Below are 15,874 nucleotides of genomic sequence, written 5' to 3' on the forward strand. Positions count from 1 at the left end.
CGTATATCTGTAGGGAAATAAAAAAGAGTGAATATTAATGGAAAAATTCTAGGAATTTTCCACTTGTTGGCTTCGATTTTTCATTCGTCACGATTGAGCACACGACTGGATTTGCTGAACCCTATTCATAAAATCTCTGACAAGTTTCAGAGGTCAGGGAATTTATTTGGTTTCAGTATGAGAAAAGATACGCATTTTTAAACACAGTCACATTTTATTAGGATATACATGACATTGTTTTCCAATTCAAGTTTGATGAAAATTTATACACAAAACAATATTAAGGAATAAGAAAAGACATCAATATTTTTATTTTTTATATACTTTCTGAGGGTTTTTATGTATGAAAATATAGTATGTACAATATCATTATAAAATATATTTAAGCAAGGATATGTACAAGTTGAGAATTTCTTTTGTAGAGGCAAGAATATAGTACAGAAATTGTAACTTTTAGATAGTGAATAATAGTACAAAGCCAAAGTATAAGAAAGTAATAGGCGATAGAATAATCTAACACAGCTTTTTTTCAGGTTGTAGTACTGGTACATCTAAGGGTACCAAAGCAGCTTAACTGAGGTATCATAAGTCTTAATTTTTAGCATTCAGATTGAAAATTATCTATGAGTATTACATTCACTTTGAACCCACTCACAATAAGCTTTTAAATATGACACATGAATGTGACATTTGTTCATTTATAAGAACATGAAATTATGCATTTTTGAAGTTCTTCTATTCAAGGGGCTCAGAAATATATTTTTAAACTTTTTGAAGGGGTTCCAATCACAGAAAGTTTGGAAGTTTTTATCTGAGAGAATTAACATATATTAAGCCGAAACATTTTCCACGCCTTTTCTCTTCTTATATATATTCCATTTTGAACACTTTACAAAATATCAGACGATTATAATAAACAAAACATCATCTTATGTAACATTTCCTAAAACTTTCTGTTAATTCGGTATTCATTTGTAGGCACTCCTCACAACATTGGTGGTTTTTCATACACCACAATCATAAGATGATATTTTGTGTACATATGTTTTTATTTTAAATTTATATTGAGTGTATAATTTCTGGTTAGATCAAAATAATTTTACATTTTTCCCACCAAAGATAAATAGACATCCATTGTTATTGGCTCCATGAATTACCAAAACACATATTCATATATTACATATTTTTTCTCTAACAGTATTTACATTTTGTTTATATGAGTGATACAGGCCATGTTTTTAGGTCTGGCCACTATGTTGCGCATGAGGAGAAGTGAGGAGAAGTATGGCAAGAAGTAGTGGGGGGCCAGTACTTAAAATTGTGGGAGGGAAGTTGTCGAAATATAACTACGGCCCCGCTTGTTACCCATACACATCCTACAATGCGTATCTCAGTTAGTGGTCAGGACACAATCCAGTGCGCATTCTGTTGAGAGCGGCCAGGTCTAAAAGCACAGACTGTATGTAACATATGTTTCATGTTCTATTTTTAGGCGACATTTTCCTATACATTTAAAATGCACATAGAAGACACTGCTAGGATTACATTACCATCGTTATAGCCAGAATTTAGCTTTCTCAATGAAGGTAATATTATTATCATATTCTATAATCTGAGCTTGCAGTACATTAGTTCATGAATCCATGGAACAAGAAGGGGCTATTAGATTAGGGGATGAACTGCCAATTCTTCAGTCTGATTTCAGGCTAATTAACAAATCATTGTAGAAAAGTTAATGTATTTTAATATGAATTCTCTTCACTGCGCCATCTCTGTTCCAGGAATGCCATGGGATTTTAGTTGTCTTAATATACATTTAGCATCTTCAGTCAATATTCAGTACATGACATCATTAACTCTTACAAAAGTAAATCTTAAAGAGTTATTTGACGTCAAAACAAAAGTATAATTAGTGTATATTTTGTATATAAATTTAGTGTTAGTTATTCTGAAGTTCTTAGGCTGAAAACTTGTAATTATTATAATATCCATTAGCACTTTGGCCATTTTAATATGCATAATTTAAATAAAATTACAAAAATGAATACGAGAAGCATAATAACAAGCTCATATAATCATCATTTTATCTTTTAAAGTATTCTGATACTCCGTTATAGTACTTTAAGATTTGAGAATTTGGGGGCTAATTTTGTGAATTATGAGCATCAAGGACGTTGAACAAAGGCGGCCACTTCATATCCAAGATTGAACTTCCTGATTGAATAGGTAACAATCCTGACTATTGTTCGAAAGGTCCTGGGCTCTATTCTTGGCAAAGACTACTATCGTGACAGATTTTGTTGTTATTATAATTGTTCTCATTCTGCATAAGTAAATGAGGAAATGCTACTTTCAGCTAAGGACCTGTCGTTTCCTTTAACACAATTTCAAATTAAATTAATAATATTTATGCATTATATTGTCATTCTGCGCTATAGAATCTTAGCAGATCATTCATGACACCTGCAATTAAAGTAAGATATTTCGATTTATAAATTTTGGATATTATTTCTTTGTTTTGTACATTATTCGATTTCAATATTATTTTTATTAATTCATATTATGAAATTTAATTGCATCGATTCTATGTCATTTGGTAATAATCTAAAGTAATTATTTAAATATGTTTAATTTAAGACCGTCATGTTTGTAGTCAGTGTAGATATTTCGTTGTGCAGATGAAAATTTTCATTTTTAAAATTATTGGTGTGTGTATATATTTGGTGATATGTTGGATTCATTCAGTTGCATTTATTAAGAACTATTATTAACCCTAAAAGTGCCAAGCGTCTAAAATTTCGATGATTATAATAATTGCTATTTCTGACATTGTATGACATCTGTTAAAACTTTTATGAAGTACGTAGTCAAGAAATATTGAAGGGAATTTTTCTCTACATCTGAAGCTCTTAAGACGTTTTTGTATACATTATTTTCCCATGATTACTGGTAGAGTTAGCATAGCGGTAACAGTCTAAACTCATATTTAGTAGGTTTACGGAATGAATCTCTGGTTGGACACAAACTATTCTGGCTCAGGTTTTTCATGGTTTTCCTCTGTCCCTCCAGGCAAACGCTGTGACGTAAGCTCGATTAGTCCATGTCCACTTCCTTCCGAATGCTACACGAGTTGTTATTCACGAGTCATCCTACAGTTCGACTTTTTGTATTCTACAAACTGACAGCATCGTCAAATAACAGGCAAAAAAAAAATACATATGAAATAGAAGTTCTAACAACCTAAAATGGCGACTTTCTACTATGTGAATTGCAGTTGGCACTTCTGGGGTTAAAACAATATATAATATTACTTTGCGTTTGAATGAATATGTTGAACCAATATTTTGTAGTCCATATTTTAAGTTTATTTAGAAAATTAATTTGCCAAAGAACAGGTTGTGCTGGAGGCAAATTCTAGACTTGTATTCGGAAGATAATCGGTTCGAATCTCAACCGAGTTACCGGATTTCCTGATTGATGGCTTTCATGGTTTTTACTCAGTCCCTTCAAACAGATACCGGGATATTACCACGTTTAGAATATTACCGCTCAATACTATAGCTTTCAGATTCATCAATCATCATCCGACGCTATGTTCTCGATGTTGAGCGTCGTTAATTAACCGACAAAAATAATAATGCGTCAGTATTTATTATTAAAGTAATCCAGTTGAATGTTTAATTCAGTTCACAGAGCGAGGTGAATTTACGGGTTTAAGAAAAGTTTCACTTTGTGTTAGCTCAGCTACTGCTTCTGGCATTCACGTCAGTAAACAGAAAAATACTTGGCCACCGAAACTGTCTAATCTCAGCCTAATATACAGATTCGTCCACAATAAACTTATGTTCTAACATTACAATACTCCATGCTTATATTTACAAATGTATAATGGAATTGGCTAATTTGAGCTGACACGCATAATTGATCAACACTTACACTGTATTTTGTTTTATTCACTTTATATAAGTAAGTCAAAGAACATTAAGGATACAACCATGTCTTAGACAAAATACAGTTTGATAAGGCATTTCGTATAACAGTACTACAAGTATGGTTTATAAATGTAGGTATTTACGTGTTTGGGATGACCCAAATTACTTAAAATGTTAAGGCTATGTTATGGCTAATAACTTTAGAAGTTTATTTGTGAAAACAAGGCACAAAGACTAATATTAGAATTTATCTTCAACATGTCCACAATATTAAGCTTTTGTTTTTTTTTTAAGTTGGTTTCTTTGGTTACGGTGAGAAAATATTAGGCTTTTGCCGTCGTTTTAAAAAAATAAATATGCAAGAACTTTCTTAGGTTATGCTTTTGGGTATTTTTGTACAAATAAAATTTTATAGCTGGCAGCGCTAACGAGGAGGTTAATTTGGCGGTAGAGTCACTTCTTATTCACGGTCTGACGTTCAGAAATTATCATAAAATTCACGTTAAATTTTAAATCATCTTTTACATCACTGGAGCTTATTACACGACAGATTTGGTGATCATCAGATGCTTCGAAAATTGTTGTTGAAAACTTCTACACTTTCGTCAGTGAATACAGTTCAAATATGTACCCTCTTTTATGCTCCCATGTGTTGTTGTACGTCTGTGACATGTGATAGTGACACCTTGCTTTAATAAATTAATAAGAATTACTTGTATCAAAGCAAACTCTTTTGTACCATATTTGTCAGCAAAAATAATTTCTTCTTATTATGTTATTTGGGGGAGGGGGTTGCATTCGAAGTTAAGTGTTTAAAATTGCACCGACTTCTCATATATAAATTATATTTTTATTTTATTAAAATTAAAATTATACTTTTATTCTTTGATAATATTTCAGTTACTGTGTAATGTAAGCAAACATTTGTAACGGGAATATATGTTAACGCAAACAGTTTCATGAGATGTTTTATTTTACACAAAATTAAGTACGTGTTTCAAAGACAGTTTTAGCAGCTCCAATATGGAGTCACCATCTAGTTTCGTGGCGAGTACTAGAATGTCGTGCCGCCAAGTGATGTCCATCTCGGAACTGTATATGTTTACTGTAATAACGGGCACATAGAAGTTTGCTTCACTTCGTTTATGTTCATAAGGAATGCAATTTAAATGTTTTGTTTAAGCGAAATACATAAGAATTAATAAATGTTTATTTTCTACGTGAGAGATTTTACATATTAATTTAATTATAATTGATGAAAATATTTACTTAATAACTTTACAGATATTTCGTGGATACTATTAATGTGGTTCGATTCCCGATGAGGTCATTAGATTTCTTTCAATTGACGTAATCCTTCCAGCCGCACTATGGCCCTGGGGTCGACTCGGCCTCTAACAGAAATGAGTACCAGGAATCTTCCTGAGGGGTAAAAGGCGACCGGAACGTAAGGCTGACAACCTTACCGCCATCTCTAAGCCGACTGTCTGGAAAATGTGGGAGCCTCGACGTCTCACAGCCCTATGGGCGGTCACGGCCTGTTACAGCGATAGCTTTACCTTTTTTACTTTTAATTTTATTTGAACCAGTGTTGTCTCAACCATTGATTAGCGGCGAAGTTTTAACACTCTCAATAACAATTAATTACAAAAGTACTTTTTTAAATTTTGGGGAGAAGATAACTTATTTATGATCTGTGTTTTTCTCGTCCACTGTAACAGAATAATTTGTGCATCTATCCCAAACGCCATTTTTATTTTAGAATTATATGTATATGTATATATATATTTATGGCTGTAGGCCTAAAATATTAAATGTTCGTGGTAGAGTTACACTTAATCGGCTAACAATGTAGTTTGGATTAGAAACACTAATTTGCATAAGAATTTAAATCACTTTAACTCGATTTAAATTTTAATTTAAAGGCCTAATGCATACCGATGTTGCAAACTATTCTATCTTTCGAAAATAAAATACTAGAATATATACATGTAATTTGTCATAATATCAAATCATGAAGTTTAAAAATAAAGTTACGAAATTACCCATCACTGTACTTGGAGTAGACATGGTTGTTCGCTTAGAAATATACTATGCACACAGTCCATGTTTCTCTGTCATATCACAGGTACTTTGTTTGCTAATGTTAGGACAACTGGAATGCTATTAAATAGTTTTTATAATAAGTAACGCCGTCTGTACAGAGTATACACGAAGCTGAATTTCGGAAATTTTCTGAATAAATTTCTTCTCATTATTATTATTTACGTTTAAAATTCACAGAGTTCTTTTCAGGAAAACAACTGCTGCATAAATCGAGAATTGTCTTTTATCGAAGTCTTAACGGGTTCCAAGGTAATTAAACAAAAGGGATTTGTGTGATAACTTAAGTCCGGAATCCTTGGACTTATTTTGTCGCAGATCATTCTCCCCACCTGCTTTACCTACTTACAAATAGCAACATACATTAATAATCACGAACAGAAAATCTAGAGGCTGTTAAAGGCTGTGCACATATTTCATAATTTGATGTACAGTCCGTATTTTTAGGCATGGCCTCTAGACTGCGCATGAGTGGAATTGGGGGGAGGGGAAGTATTGGAACAAGTATTCAGCCAATAGTTGCAGCTGCATTGTTGGAGGGAGGGGATGATGATGCATCGTGTCTAGACCCTGTTATGAACCATACATACCTATTACAAACCCCATCTCAGTCAATGGACTCGACCGAATTGACTGCTCACTTCATTGAGAACGGCCAGGTATAAACATATGAACAGTAGTATACGTGAACGGAAGTCTACACGGGGCATTTAATACGTGGATATTTCGCCTCAGTCTCCGAAATTCAGGTTTCCGTATACTCTTAATTAGACCTACGTGTATAAATATTATACTTCATTATTGTAGTTAAACAACAATTAATAATGATGTAACACATACTTAACAGTTAACAGCATTTAAATAACACACTCCAGTGTGCAGTGATACTGTATATCTAATAGGCCATTTTTATGTACAAATATTTGACAGGAAAATGTTGCAAATTCCTAGCTGCCATTGGAAGAGACTCGTGTAGAATTGAAACATGTGGAAAGTCCATTGACGTTAGACGAAACAATATAATACAAGTAATTAAATATGTATTTATATTACTTTTAGTATAGATGATCAATTCCTGGGGTTATAGACTTCAGTTAAAAATGTATTTTGTGTAAATGAACTAATATTACATTAAATTTTGATAAGTTTTATATTACATGAGATTTTTGGTTCTGATAGTGGTGTTTGTGAAGAGTACTACAATTCATGTATTCTTATAGCAAATTACGGACGTTTCGGAAGAAAATAACCTTCTCCGACAAAACAGCAAGAAGCAGACAGATGCTGTTTTGTTTCTTACCGGATTTACGTCCTCCGAAACATACATAACTCCCTACCAGACTACGCAGCGCCACAACCCAGAAGAATGTATTTTAATTATGCACTAACAAATGAAAACACATTGCCGCGCTGTTGTGTCTTACGGTAGTTAAGGGGGTGGGGGGCATTCAGCATTACAGAGAAATATTTTTGGCTCTAATGTTGAGTAATTGACGTACTGTAAATATACACAGACATAACTGAGAGTAAGGTGCAAAATTACACGAATTCACAATTTAAAAAACGGGAATTGTTTTTGTGTTTATAATTTTACTTTCTTTCAGAGAGCCACTGTCTACTAGATCTATGAGTTACTATATATATATATATATTATTTACTTTAAAAAAATTGAAAGTAAAATTATTTTGCACCACGAACAATACAAGTATCAATCTGGTAACTTTAATTCAAGATCAGTCCTTATAATAAACAAATAATTTTATTATTTAGATGTAATAAATAATTAAATAAATTTGTTATTTATATATCGTATTCGGGCCATTATAATGTAGTTATTTAAAACTGAATGGCCGCGCCATAGCTCAAGCGGTTAGTCGCTGGCTTTCCACCGCGGCGGCCCAGGCTCGATCCCAGTTCTGGTTAAGTGGGATTTCTGGTGGACAAAGTGGCTCTGGGGCAGGTTTTCTCCGAGTACTTCGGTTTTCCTTGCCAATCTTCATTCCACCAATTGCTCCACAATCACCCTCACCTAATCATCTGGGGCTGGTACAATAGGCCAGAAGTGGCCGCAGTACAAGGGCCTTAGTCCCACCCCACTAGCAATAAAAGAAAATATTTAAAACTGAAGTAGATAAACCCGGTTCTAAGAAACACTTTTGTACAAGGAAGTACCTATACTTCGTTCGGAATGTCTACGGAGCTCATGTAAACAAACGAGACACAAATATGAAGAGAAATGTCTTGTGTTCCACTCGAAGAGTACTTCGCCAGATTCAAGGCCGTAAGAATGGAACACGCTACTACCTGTCGGCAGTGTTTTGTTTACATGCCTTCCGTAGACATTCCTAGTGTAGCATAAAAGAAAAGCTGATAAGTAACGCGCTCTTTATACAATTATAATATTAAAAACATGAAAAGTATTCCATATACTCAAATCATTTACCTTGTACATATGTTAAGAACACCACTAACACAAGTCTTATATATAATATATACTAACAAGTTAAATATATTTTAAATATTAGCTCTATTACATACCGCTAGAAACAGCTATATATATTTGTTTAAACACTATCATCACTAATACTAACAGTATTTATATTCTGTACAAAGTCAGTCTCAAACGCCTGGATTATATTTGTATAAGTGTGGAATCAACGAAAAATCCTATATAACGTTGGTTCTTATGTATTATTATTTTGTGAAAGCACATCGATGTTTGCAATGGCCCAAGGTCACAGAAACATCTACAAAATATTATTGTGACGCGCGCGTTGCATAGTAACGGTCTGTCCGCGGAAATAGAAAACGCTCTTCCTATACTGTTGGCCGCGTGTGTGTTGCGGTCGTTGTCTAGCAACGGGTCTACACGCCACATTATGAAACTTCTCCGTTGTTATCGAAATCCACATTCTATTTTAAATCTAGCAATCCTTAATATTATTAAAAGGGTGGCTTTAATGATTCAACACATTACCGTTATGTCGTCCGCCACGTTAGTGATGCCCACTATAACATCTTGTTCTTACAAACAAAACCAAACTCCTAACCCTAGAAGGTTTATTTCTAAAAACAAAGCCAGAAGCCCAACCCCATGGACATTTTGCTGGAGACAGATTTTAACTTTAGGTTTTGTGTCTTACTTTTAAAAATGAACTTCCAAGTTGGTTACGATAACGTGGTTGGCAAATGATGGTAAATTTAAGTTATTTTCACCACACACTGATACTGAAATATCATTATAACTTTTATAGACAGCAAGACATAACTGGCCATTGGATATTGAACTTAATTCCTTAAGTCACTGACAGTTAATGCTAAAGAAATATGTGCTATTTATAGTCAATATAAATGCGAATCAGCAGAGACACTCGTATGTTGTTCTCATTCTATGCATGATCAGTTAGACAGTTCTTCAGAAGTTATCCACAGTTGTTTCAAATCTCAAGACAGATTTTCTGATAGGCCTAAAGTCTATCTCAACAGTTGACGTAGAGTTTTATGTTAAATCAGCATTTTTTCTATTTTAGAAAATTTAAATCTATCAAGAACTGCATTTTAAATTTATTGAAACAATATCCAATAATGAAACAAGTAGTCTTCTGGGATCTGGCGCCGTGCATTCTTGGTTTTAACCGACGTTTCGGAGGAACGTTCCTCCGAAACGTCGGTTAAAACCAAGAATGCACGGCGCCAGATCCCAGATGACGACTATCTTCATAGTCATCGCCGTGAAAACCTCAAAACTTAAATATCCAATAATGGTTATAACATATTTATAATAATTTAAGTTATGTATCCTTTTTATTAAATTTATGTCCTGCGTAAGCTGAAGAGAAATTCAGTGAAACTTCGATTTTCAGCTAACGGTTTTGAAATTTCCAGACTTCGCTTTTCATTTGGTCCCAGCTACATGGCTATAACAGCAGTCCTACAATATTTAAACGTTAAACAGTTTTACATTTATTCAAATATTTTTTTGTTTTTCGAATTTTCACTTCGTTTTTCGAGTCTTGACCACACAGATAAACTAGATAATAAGTTTTTAAATATCTATTTATGAAAATCTGAAGAAATACAAGCACAGTTTCGCTCTTGTAAAGTGCTTGTCTTTGTACAGTAGGCATATGTTTGTATATTAAATGTTTTCGTCCTCACGTGAGAGAGGTGTGCTGAGAGCTCAAGAATAAAGAAACGAATTCGATTGGTTAAAGAAATAATATATTTGCATATATATCTTTATTGTGTTAAAACACATATGTTAAAAAGGTTTGCCCTAGCTGCGGTATATAATAAACCACGCCTTTCTTTGCGTTGCATCATTTTCATTTCCCTGATTTTACAGTCTATTATATATTTATTATATATGGTCCCTTCGAAAGCGTAAAATCGAAGCTTCACTGATAACATGTAATTACTATTTGTGTAACCATGTTAATAAACGAGATTTTAAGTTTCTCGAGACCGTGATTATCTTAGATCTTAGATCTTGACTATATGTCGACACATCCCAGAAGGCAGCGACCTTCTTAATACATTAATTCCCAATGGTTACCATATGTACCACCTGCTTTAACGTATTAATACAGTGGATTCTGTCGACTTAATGTATTTGTGTGTTCGTATGGTTCTCACAATAAACAGCGACTGTTTCCCTAAACAATATTAATCGGTTGGGCTTTGTAGCGGAGACGTAATGTGTTTTCCTGTGAGGTACGAACAGAATTCTTATATATTATTTAGAAGAAATTCAGTCTTTAAAGGATTAATACGACTTAAATAGCTAATCATAAGCCACGCGGCAGCAACATAATCAGTACAGTGTCCCTTAAGAGTGTGGTTCATAGAGAAAAACTCCTTTGTAGATGTGACTGACATGTACTTTGAATTCGTGTTTGACGAAGCAGTTAATTTCTCTTAAGTAGAGTCTTAATTACGGTTATATGTGAGGTGTCTGCTCCCAGTTACTCAGGAAGTTAGTTCAGACAGTAACATTTCTGACTGTATTCGGCAAGTTGGAATCTCGACACGGACCCATCGACTATCTTGACTGACGTTTCTCGTGATTTTTCTCAGTACCTCTAAGTGAATGTCAGGATAGTTCCTTTAAATACGCCGCGACTGATTCCTTTCAGATAATTTCCAAATTATTATGTAATTAATCGTCATACAATTCGACATTATAATCATAATTACTGACAGCAACTCAAAATGAACAATACATATACACATTGAATAATTAATTATTATAGCTCAACCTGAGGTCCTTAACTACTCTTGTTAATATGAAATTATAAATTCACGTTTCAAACGAATGCATTCATAGGGTGGAATCTGCGTTTCGTATCAGATGACATGACGATAATGAAGATGATTGTGGACCGCAAAGTTAAACTCCAATTTGAGGCGAGATCAAATCCAAGTGCATAAAGTTTTGACTTCGTTGTAAGCGAGAAATTTTGAAGATACGGGAAATAACCGGACTGGTCTCGAACCTATGACAGAAAATCTTAACTCTAGACCGCAGTAAATCGACGATTAGGATATTAGCTCTAGACCACCATACGTTGACGATTAGGATCTTAACTCTAGACCGCCATACGTTGATTACTATGATTCTACACGAGTTCCTTGATTAATGTCTGTTTCAAGTTGTTCCATTCTGGTGTCAAAAACTGAAAGTTTATAAAGGATACGAATGTGTTCAGAATTGTTCTGTTTCTGCTGTGTGCGCAGGCGCGGTGACATTACAATTGATTCGCAAAGAAATTGATTTAAAGGGCCTGAATTGTATTAATTTGTTTGACTTAGGGCTAATGAACCTTCGGGTTCCATGGGACACGCTCAACGAAGTCAATTACGTATGCCTCGAAACTAAAGGGCTGATGTTGTGTTCTTGAATCTTGTGTGGGAGACGCTTTATTCGAATCTCGTTTGGGACAATGGCTACACTAGGGTTTGCATCGGGTTTCTCAGCCCGTCTACGCAAATGCTTGAGTAACACCTCTAAAAGCCCCCTACATTTGCCTTACGAATCTTTTCTAGTTCATCATTTGTCATCTGACCATTCGACGCTATGTAGATCACATTTTGACGGCAGGGTACAGTAACGCGCAAAATAAATGCGATGATGCTTTCCATGTGCTGTAACTTTAGTTCCGTTGTGCACAACAGAGCATTGGAACAGATTATGTCATCCGCAAACTGGAAAACTAGTGACACGTAAAACACTTTTTATTGGTTCAGAGGGCTGCACGGGGCCATGGATAGCGTATTTGGTATAGCCACTGGCTAAGGGCTGGACAACCGAGGAGCCGGAGTTCGAATCCCGGTAGGGTCAAAATTCTTCCGTTGTCCACGTCCAGACCGGTTCTGGGGACCATTAAACCTCCTGTCCAATGGATACCGCGGATAAAACGGCCAAGGCGTGAAGCTGACCACTCACTTCCAACTAGTGCTGAAATTAAGAAAAAGTGGGTCTATACATCCAATCCCCCCATACGCCTTCATGGCTTAGTGCTTAATTTGTTAAGTACTGAGACAACTTTAGAGCACTACACAATAATCGCGCTTTATTATTTCCATTTAGCAACAAAACTCATCCCAAAGGCAGAGTTAGGCAAGTTAGGCATTTCATGCAACCCTTTCCAATGTATAACCGGTTGTTAACAGGATTCATCGCTTCAGTTACGTAACCCGTAAACCAATTGGAAACTGAAGCGACCGATGTCTGACTGTTGAAATCTGTTTCTGCTTGATCACTTGGACGAGTTCCGACTGGTGCGTCACTAGCTGCCGCCGCGACGCTGGACAAATTTAATTTCCAACACAGCTGACGTCATTGTGTGGGCGCTGGGTGAGAGCGTGGGGAGGGGGGATGACGCTCAGGGCTTTATGAATGGCGGGGAGGGTGGAGAACTAGCATTCTGGTCACGTAGAACGGAGAGCCGTGTAAATATCACGGTTTCATTTTCTGTGACAGCAATTTTAATTTGTGGTAATGAGGAGGCTACATAATTTCCTTTCGGTAGAATTATGATCAGGGGCTATTCTAAAGAAAGTGATAGCTGAGTTGCTATAGCGGCCGCGCTATAGGCTGGACAATCGAGGAAGTTCTGTTCTATGCTCGGAAATGGCAAGAAATTTGTCTTCGTTGCATACAGACCGATACTGGCCCCCCACAATTAGTATGGAGGGCTCTTTCTCCGGGGGTAAGGCAGCCGGAACGTGAAGCTAAGAACCTTCATCTAGTACTGACGTCAAGACTAAATAGATCTTGTTTCCACTCTCTCATTTGTATTTACGAAATGATGTTCAATCAAGCATAGCGATACATATATCTTGTAACTTTATTTTAGTCGAAATGATGCAGTTATATTAATTGTAGAATAAATCGTTTTAGGCTACGGTTTCTACTGAAAGAGTTTGTTGGTTATTTAAAGACACTTATTAGTATCAAGACTATACAGCGTCGGATGATTAATTATAAATCGGAAAGTATTTGGAAGGAAATGTTCGTTGCCTAATCAACGTACTATTTTGGCGTTTGCTTGGAAGGACTGAGGAAACCCAAGTAGATGACTACTCAGTATAGCCGATATTCTGTCCGAGATTCGAAAGGAGAACTTCCCGAATTGAAATATAGAACGTTACGTCTAGACCAACCTGCTAATTGTTTGGTATCGTTATTAGTAAATTAATTATTTTTAAGCAACAGAAGTGCACATTAAATTATATTCTTAACCATTGTTTAAATATTAAAGTCTTGTTATTTTAATTTAAGTATTTAATTAAATCTAATTTATGCCCGTACGGGTAAATCACGGGAGCAGTAATAGCGCAGTCCCTATAGCGATAGACTACGGACTGGAAGGCCGAGGGGTGTGAGTTCGAGTCACAGTAAGGTTCAAGAATTTTCAGTTCTCCACGTCGTTCTGACTGGTTCTGGGGCTCATCTAGCCTCATATTCAATGGATACCGGAGGCTCTTTCCCCGGGGTTAAAGCGGCCGAGGCGTGAATCTAACCACTCACCTCTAACTAGTGCCGAGGTCAAGAAAACTTGGATCTACACATCCACTCCCCCATACGCCTTCATGGTGTAGTGTTTAATTAGTTAAGCACAGGGATAACTTTACAACGGGGCATGTTTGAAACCTGTTTGTGTGTCAATATGAGTTAACTAACTCCGTCGGTCATCAAACCTACGGTTTATATCCTACAAGCAGCTAGTTATCGAGTGGGACAACATATCTCGCACCTGTAGACGTGGCAGTGAATATATTTGCGCAAATAAGCATATCACTGCAAGCAACAATGACCATACGGTCTAAGGAGCGGACAGATTGTGTTCGTTCTAACACTGGGATCATTGGATCGAATCCCACTTTGGGCATGGATGTATGCCCGTGTAGGTGGAGGCCTCACGATTTGACTAGTCCTTTCAAATTTATAAAAATATTCATAAGTCCAGAATATAATTCTGACATATGACGTGCTAGAATTAGAATATTATCAGGAAAATTTTGACGGAAGTTTTTATACGTTGTTCCTTAAGCCTGAAACCATAAGTTATAGCATCTTTAAGAGCGAGTTGTCGCTGCGTACAGTGAGATTGCAACCATAAACCGTGCATACCTCTTTCTTTTTTGGACTCACATGGGAGATATTAGACATACATACAAAATTTTAATTAAGAAATCCGGAGATAAAAGGCTGCTTGAAAAATCAAAATGTACATAGAGGATAATATTAAAATATAAGTTATATAAATAGCATATGAGGGTATGTATTCCTCTGGATCAGTGTCGAATTGTTGTTAATACGGTGATAAGCCTTCGGGAAATTCCTGGACGATTTTGTCGTCGCTGTTACTCAGAGTAGACTACCAGTAATTACGAGCGAAATATCTCGGTCGTAACACGGAAAGGATTAAAGTGTTGAAGGTGCTGTTTATAGTTGACAAGAACTTCTCAGAGTAAGATAGTGCAAATGACGTCATTGCCATAAGAAAGTTGTAACTTGAAACTAAATGCTTAATATAGGCCGCGCCATAGCTCAAGCGGTTAGTCGCTGGCTTCCCACCGCGGCGGCCCGGGTTCGATCCCGGGTCTGGTCAAGTGGGATTTGTGGTGGGCAAAGTGGCGCTGGGGCGGGTTTTGTCCAAGTACTTCGGATTCCCCTGCCAATCTTCATTCCACCAAATTCACCATCATAATCACCCGAGGCAGACTACAATAGGCCAATCAGTGGCCGCCGTGCCGAGTGGACCCAATTGGACTCCAAACTAAAATGCTTAATTTCGAAGCTCCTGAAGTGTGACGTCAACGCCGTTTATACTAATTTGTCTAATTAATATATGTCGATTTTTAGTTTCTTTATTAACGGACTGTTTTTGTGTAACACAATTCAGATATAAAGCACATACCAGCAACATATTCTTACAAGCCAGTGACATATTCTCCGTGATATAGCCAGAATAAGACCTGTATCAAACAGATATGCTGGTAAAGAGTTGAACGGAACTACAAAAAATTTCTTTGTTGCTTACTGTACGAAAACCTTATTTTCCACACTTTCGCGTTCATGATATTGTAACGGCCGGAAAACAGCCGCTGCAAGGAGTAGCCGAAATAGCAGGAGACGCAGAAAGCACATCCTTGGAAGAAAAGGAACGGGTTTGCACCGTTAGGCTATTCGGGACGAACAGCCTTAAGGAGGGAGCAGTGTGACGTGTTGCTCTATGGAGGACACCCTCTCACCCCGCCAGCGGTGACGTGGCACTTTCGGAGCGTTGCCGTTGCTACGGTAATAGGCAGGTAAACACCCCCCCTCCCGTCT

The 15,874-nt window shown here is 36.2% G+C and overlaps 1 long non-coding RNA gene across 1 annotated transcript; it reads left to right on the forward strand.

Annotated features, from left to right (window-relative positions):
• Positions 1–5,441: 5,441 nt before the first annotated feature.
• On the forward strand, positions 5,442–7,489 carry LOC117282905. Its single transcript, XR_004513815.1, has 2 exons — positions 5,442–6,784; positions 6,966–7,489. It is a non-coding gene; the product is annotated as an uncharacterized LOC117282905 (long non-coding RNA).
• Positions 7,490–15,874: the final 8,385 nt, after the last annotated feature.

Source organism: Cryptotermes secundus, unplaced genomic scaffold (genome assembly GCF_002891405.2).
Source record: "Cryptotermes secundus unplaced genomic scaffold, Csec_1.0 scaffold1242, whole genome shotgun sequence".
In the NCBI taxonomy this organism is placed as follows: Eukaryota; Metazoa; Arthropoda; class Insecta; order Blattodea; family Kalotermitidae; genus Cryptotermes; species Cryptotermes secundus.